Source organism: Prionailurus bengalensis, chromosome E2 (genome assembly GCF_016509475.1).
Source record: "Prionailurus bengalensis isolate Pbe53 chromosome E2, Fcat_Pben_1.1_paternal_pri, whole genome shotgun sequence".
Classification (NCBI taxonomy): Eukaryota; Metazoa; Chordata; class Mammalia; order Carnivora; family Felidae; genus Prionailurus; species Prionailurus bengalensis.
This window is the reverse complement of record NC_057352.1, coordinates 35,832,135-35,837,908: the sequence shown is the minus strand read 5'-3', so window position 1 is coordinate 35,837,908 and position 5,774 is coordinate 35,832,135.

The window sequence follows — 5,774 nt, the reverse complement described above, 5'->3', positions numbered from 1 at the left end:
CACAGAATCTGAAGCAGGCTCCAGGCTCCGAGCTGTCAGCACAGAGCCTTACATGGGGCTTAAACTCACAAACTGCAAGATCATGACCTGAGCCAACGTCGGATGCTTTACCGACTGAGCCACTCAGGCGCCCCACGAGACTCTTAATGATAGAGAACAAACTATGGGTTGAAGGAAGGAGGTGGGTAGGAGATAAGCTAGATGGTGATGGGTACTAAGGAGGGCACTTGTGATGAGCACTGGGTGTTATATATTAAGTGATGAATCACTGAATTCTACTTCTGAAACTAATATTGCACATAGGTTAACTAAAATTTAAATAATAAATATAACTTTAAAAAAAAAAAAGAAAAACCCAGAACATCATGAATTAAGTTTGTGGACTTAAAAAAAAAAGTCCAGCACGTAAGAAGGTTGTAAGTGGCCACCCCATCCTAGGTTAAGTGAAAAAGCTTAACCAAGTAAAAAAGCTGAACCAACTGAGAAGTCAACAACTCTCCTTAAATCTGTAGGATAAGTCCGATTACAGGGCACACCACTGTCCCTGAAAATTGAAGAGAGTGACAAGCAAGTATGGGCAGAAACTCACAAACAGAGGCATCTGCAGGAACTGGAGCCAGGGTAGGGAAGCCCAAACTGTGATTGGAGGCTCAGTGGGTACAAATCTGACAGACAAAAACCCCAGGGGACCTAGTCGTGGGAGGGGGCACACTTCTGTGCATTTTACCTTCGGGAGCTTTGCAGGTTCTCCTAGTAAATGTCAGAGAAAAACCCCCTCCAGTTTCCAGGAGGGGAAAGACGAAGCCATTTTGAAATGTGCCACAGCATTCTGACCCTCACGAGACATGCCCTCAGGGGAAACTTAAAATTTAACCAGAGCCTAACCTGCTGGGATTTTATCAGAGCCTAACTGACGTAAGGAAAGGGAAATACCCAACTGCAGCCAGCTCTAGCCTTCCACGTGGAGGAAGGGAAACAGGTCAGTCCAGCTCCCTCTACTTGCCCTGTCCCACCCAGAGAGGACCGGGGAGAGAAATGAGAAGCATGTGTGAGGTTCACAGTCCAGAGGTACAGAATCACTGAAGACAGTGATTTCTTATTTTTTAAAGTTTATTTATTCTGAGAGACAGAGAGAGGGGGAGGGAGCTGGAACACGGGAGGGGCAGAGAGAGAGAGAATCCCACTATCAGTGCAGAGTCTGACAAGGGGCTCAGATTCCTGAACGTGAGATCAGGACCTGAACCGAAATCAAGAATCAGCTGCTCAACTGACTGAGCCACCCAGGTGCCCCTGAGGACTGTGATTTAATTATTGGACAATAGAATGCTTCCTTTCCTCCAATGCCTTGCCACCCCTTTATGAAAGCCTATTTACCACAGTTTCTTTTACTCAGGACACGATGTCTGCTTATCAAGTAAAAATTATAAGATATATTAAAGGCCAAAAATACATTTTGAAGAAACAGAGCAAACATCAGATCTCTAGATTCAGATATGGCAAGAATGTCGGAATCACCAGACAAGGAACTTAAAGCAAGGATGATCAATATGCTGAAAGAGCTCTGGTGGATACAGTAAGCGGCACGCAAGAACACATGGACAATGTGAGCAGAACGAAGAGCCAAAACAGAAATGCCGAAATGAAAACCATTGCAAGAGACATGAAGAATGCCTTTGATGGACACACAAGTAGACCGAATACAGCTGACGACAGACTCTCTGAGCTTCAGGATATCTCAGTAGAAACCTCCAAAACTGAAAAGTAAATAGAAAAAAAAAGAAAAAAGACGGGGCACCTGGGTGACTCAGTCCATTAAGCATCCAGCTTCCATTTGGCTAGGCTCATGATCTCGCAGTTGGTGAGTTCGAGCCCCGCATTGGGCTCTACACTGACTGCAGAGCCTGAAGCCTGCTTCAGATTCTGTGTCTCCCTCTCTCTCTGCCCCTCCCCCAGCTTGTGTGCTCTCTCTCTTTCTCTCTCTCTCCCTCTGTCTCTCTCTCTCTCCCAAAAACAGGGGCACCTGTGTGGCGCAGTCGGTTAAGCATCTGACTCTTGATCTCAGCTCAGGGCATGATCTCACAGTATGTGAGTTCAAGCCCTGCATGGGGCTCTGTGCTAATGGTGCAGAGCCTGCTTGAGATTCTGTCTCTCCTTCTCCCTGACTGTCCCCAGCTTGTGCTCTCTCTCTTTCTCTCTCAAAATAAATAAATAAACTTTAAAAACATACAGTAATTAACATTAAAAAAAATTTTTTAATGAAAAGCAAAAGAAAAACAAAGAAAATCCAAGAACTATAGAACAACACAAAGAGTGTACCATATACATGAGTACCAGAAGAAGAGAGAAAGGAACAGAAAAAAATATTTGGAAAAGTAATGACAGAGAATTCCCCCTAAATTAATGTCACACACCAAACCACAGATGCAGGAAGTTCAGAGAACACCAAGCAGGATAAATGCCAAAAAATATGACACCTACGGGTGCCTGGCTGGCTCAGTTGGTAAGGCACACTATTCCTGATGTCAAAGTCTTAAGTTTGAGCCCCACTTTAGAGGCTATTATATGGCACCAATCATTTCATTTTCAAAATATAAAAAGTCAAAGATAAATTTAAAAATCCTGAAAGAAGCCAAGGAAGGGGGGAGGGGGGAACACCTACAGAGAAGCAAAGATAAGAATTACATCTGACTTCTCAGAAACCATGCAAACAAGAAGAGAGTAGAATAAAATATTTTAAAGATTAAGAGAAAAAAAAACCCACCAACCTAGAATTTCTGTGTACCCTGTGAAATTACCCTTCAAAAAGGAAGGTGAAATAAAGACTTTCTGAGACAAACAAAAATGGAAGGAATTTATTGCCAGTAGACTTGCCTTGAAATAATGTTAAAAGAAGTTCATTAGTGAGAAAGAAAATGAAAGCTAGAAGATATTACAACATAAAATAAGAAAAGAATGCTGGGGCACCTAGGTGGCTCAGATGGTTAAGCATCTAACTCATGATCTTGGCTCAGGTCATGATCTCAGGGTTTGTGAGTTCAACCCATGCATTGAGCTCTGCGCTGACAGTGCAGAGCCTGCTTAGGATTTGTCTCTCCATCTCTCTGCCCCTCCCCCAAACTCTTTCTCTTTCTCTCTCTTTCTCAACATAAATAGTTTTTTTTTTTAAGAATGCTTTGAAGAATAAGCAAAATAAAAGCTAGCACTAAAAATCAGAACTATGAGAGCCAAATTAAAAAATCAAAACAAGAGGGGTACCTGGGTGGTTCAGTCAGTTAAGCCTCTGACTTTGGTTCAGGTCATGATCTTATGGTTTGTAAATTTGAGTCCTGCATCGGACCCTGCACTGACATCTCGGAGACTGCTTTGGATCCTCTGTCTGCCTCCTCTCTGCCCCCCACCCCCACCCTCTGCTCTCTCTCTCTCGCTCTCTCAAAAATAAATAAATATTTTAAAAAATTAAACAAAAGTCAAAGACAGTTAAGAAACTCTCCCCAAAAGCTAAACAAAAAACCAAAGAGATGGAAAAGAAGCAATAAAGAAATTAGAGTTTCTGGGGTGCCTGGGCAGCTCAGTCCATTAAGCATCCAACTTCGGCTCAGTTAATGATCTCACAGTTCATGAGTTCAAGCCCACATCTGGCTCTCTGCTGTTAACCCAGAGCCTGCTTCAGATCCTCTGTACCCCTCTCTCTGCCCCTTCCCCATTCATTCTCTTTCTCCCCCCCTCTAAAAATAGATAAACTTAAAAAAAAATAAAATGAAATTAGAGTTTTAACTCAGCTCCAACACCTGACTAACAGAGGTCCCAGAAATAGAGAACAGAGAAACTGGGTGGTGGGGTGGGGAACAAAGAAGGGAGATATTACCAAAGAGATAAGAAGATTTCCCAGGACTGAAAGATGTGAGTCTCCATATTTGTGACAGTAAATTGAATTTTAAGAGCTGTACACTGGAAATAAAATCATAAAGATTTTCTGAGATGGTGGGGGCCAGGAGAGCATGCTTCTTAGCATAACTGCAAGCTGGAAGATAACATGTCAGTGCTTTCATAACTTTCTTTTTTCTTTTTTCTTTTTTTTTTTTAAATAATGAGTCATTATTTTGAGAGAGAGAGAGAGAGAGAGAGAGAGCACAAGCAGGAGAGAGATGTGTTTTTTTTTTAAATGTTCATTTATTTTCGAAGAGGGAGAGGCAGAGAGAGAGGGGGACAGAGGATCCAAAACAAGCTCCACACTGATAGCAGAGTGCCTGATGCAGGGCTTGAACTCACAAACCATGAGACCATGACCTGAGCTGAAGTCAGATGCTCAATCAGCTGAGCCATCCAGGCACCCTATGCCTTCATAATTTTCAGTGAACATTTTCTTTTCTTTTTTTCTTTTTAACATTTATTCATTTTTTAAGAGAGACAGAACATTAATGGGGGAGGGGCAGAGAGGGAGACACAGAATCTGAAACAGGCTCCAGGCTCTAAACTGTCAGCACAGAGCCCCATGCTGGGCTCGAACTCATGAACTACGAGATCATGACCTGAGCTGAAGTCAGATGTTTAACTGACTGAGCCACCCAGGTGCCCCTAAGTGAACATTTGCAACTTAAGTTTCACTATACAACCAAACTCTCAGTCAAGTATGAGGCTAAAATAAAAATATTTACTCATAGGGTGCCTGGCTGGCTCAGTGGGAGAAGTATTTTTTTAATTATTTGTATTTGAAAGAGGGAGGAGAGGGGCAGAGAGAGACAGAGACAGAGGATCTGAAGCAGGCTCTGTGCTGACAGCAGAGAGGCTGGTGCAGGGCCCAAAAGTCAGACACTTAACCAACTGAATCCCCTCAGGGGCCAATATGACTCTTGATCTCAAGATTATAAATTTGAGCCCCATTTTGGGTGTAGAGACTACATTTTATTTTATTTTATTTTATTTTATTTTATTTTATTATTATTATTTTTTTTTTTGATAGAGAGGGAATGCATGTGTACTCAGGCAGGGGAGGGACAGAGGGAGAGGAGAGAGAATCTTAAGCAGGCTCCAAGCCCAGCATGGGCTCAATCTTAAGACCCTGAGATCAGGACCTGAGTCCAAATCAAGAGTCCGAGGCTTAACCAACTGAGCCACCCAGGAACCCCAAGACTACTTAAAAAAAAAAAAAAAGATCAGTACACAACTAATTATTTTTTTAAATTTTTTATTAATTTTCTTTATTTTTGAGAGGCAGAGACAGAGTGTGAGTGGGGGAGGGACAGAGAGAGAGAGAGAGAGAGAGAGAGACAGACTCTGAAGCAGGCTCCAAGCTCTGAGTTGTCAGCACAGAGCTGGATGCGGGGCTCAAACTCACAAACCGCGAGATCATGACCTGAGCCGAAGTCAGACACTAACCAACTGAGCCACCCAGGTACCCCTCACAACTCATTATTTTTAAAAAATATTTACAGATGGGGCAGCTGGGTGGCTCAGTCTGTTAAGCGTCCAACTTCAGCTCAGGTCATGATCTCTGGGTTTGTGAGTGTGAGCCCTGCTCAGGCTCTGTGCTGACAGGTCGGCATTTAAGGTCAGTGTTTAAGAGTCTCTTACAATTTGCCTCCCTCCCTCTCTGTTTGTAACTATTTTTTTTTTCCCTTACCTTCCTCCATGGTCTTCTGTTAAGTCTCTCAAGATCCACATATGGGTGAAAACATATGATATCTGTCTTTCTCTGACTGACTTATTTCAGTTAGCATTATACCTTCCAGTTCCATCCACGTTGCTGCAAATGTTGTGATTTCACTCTTTCTCAT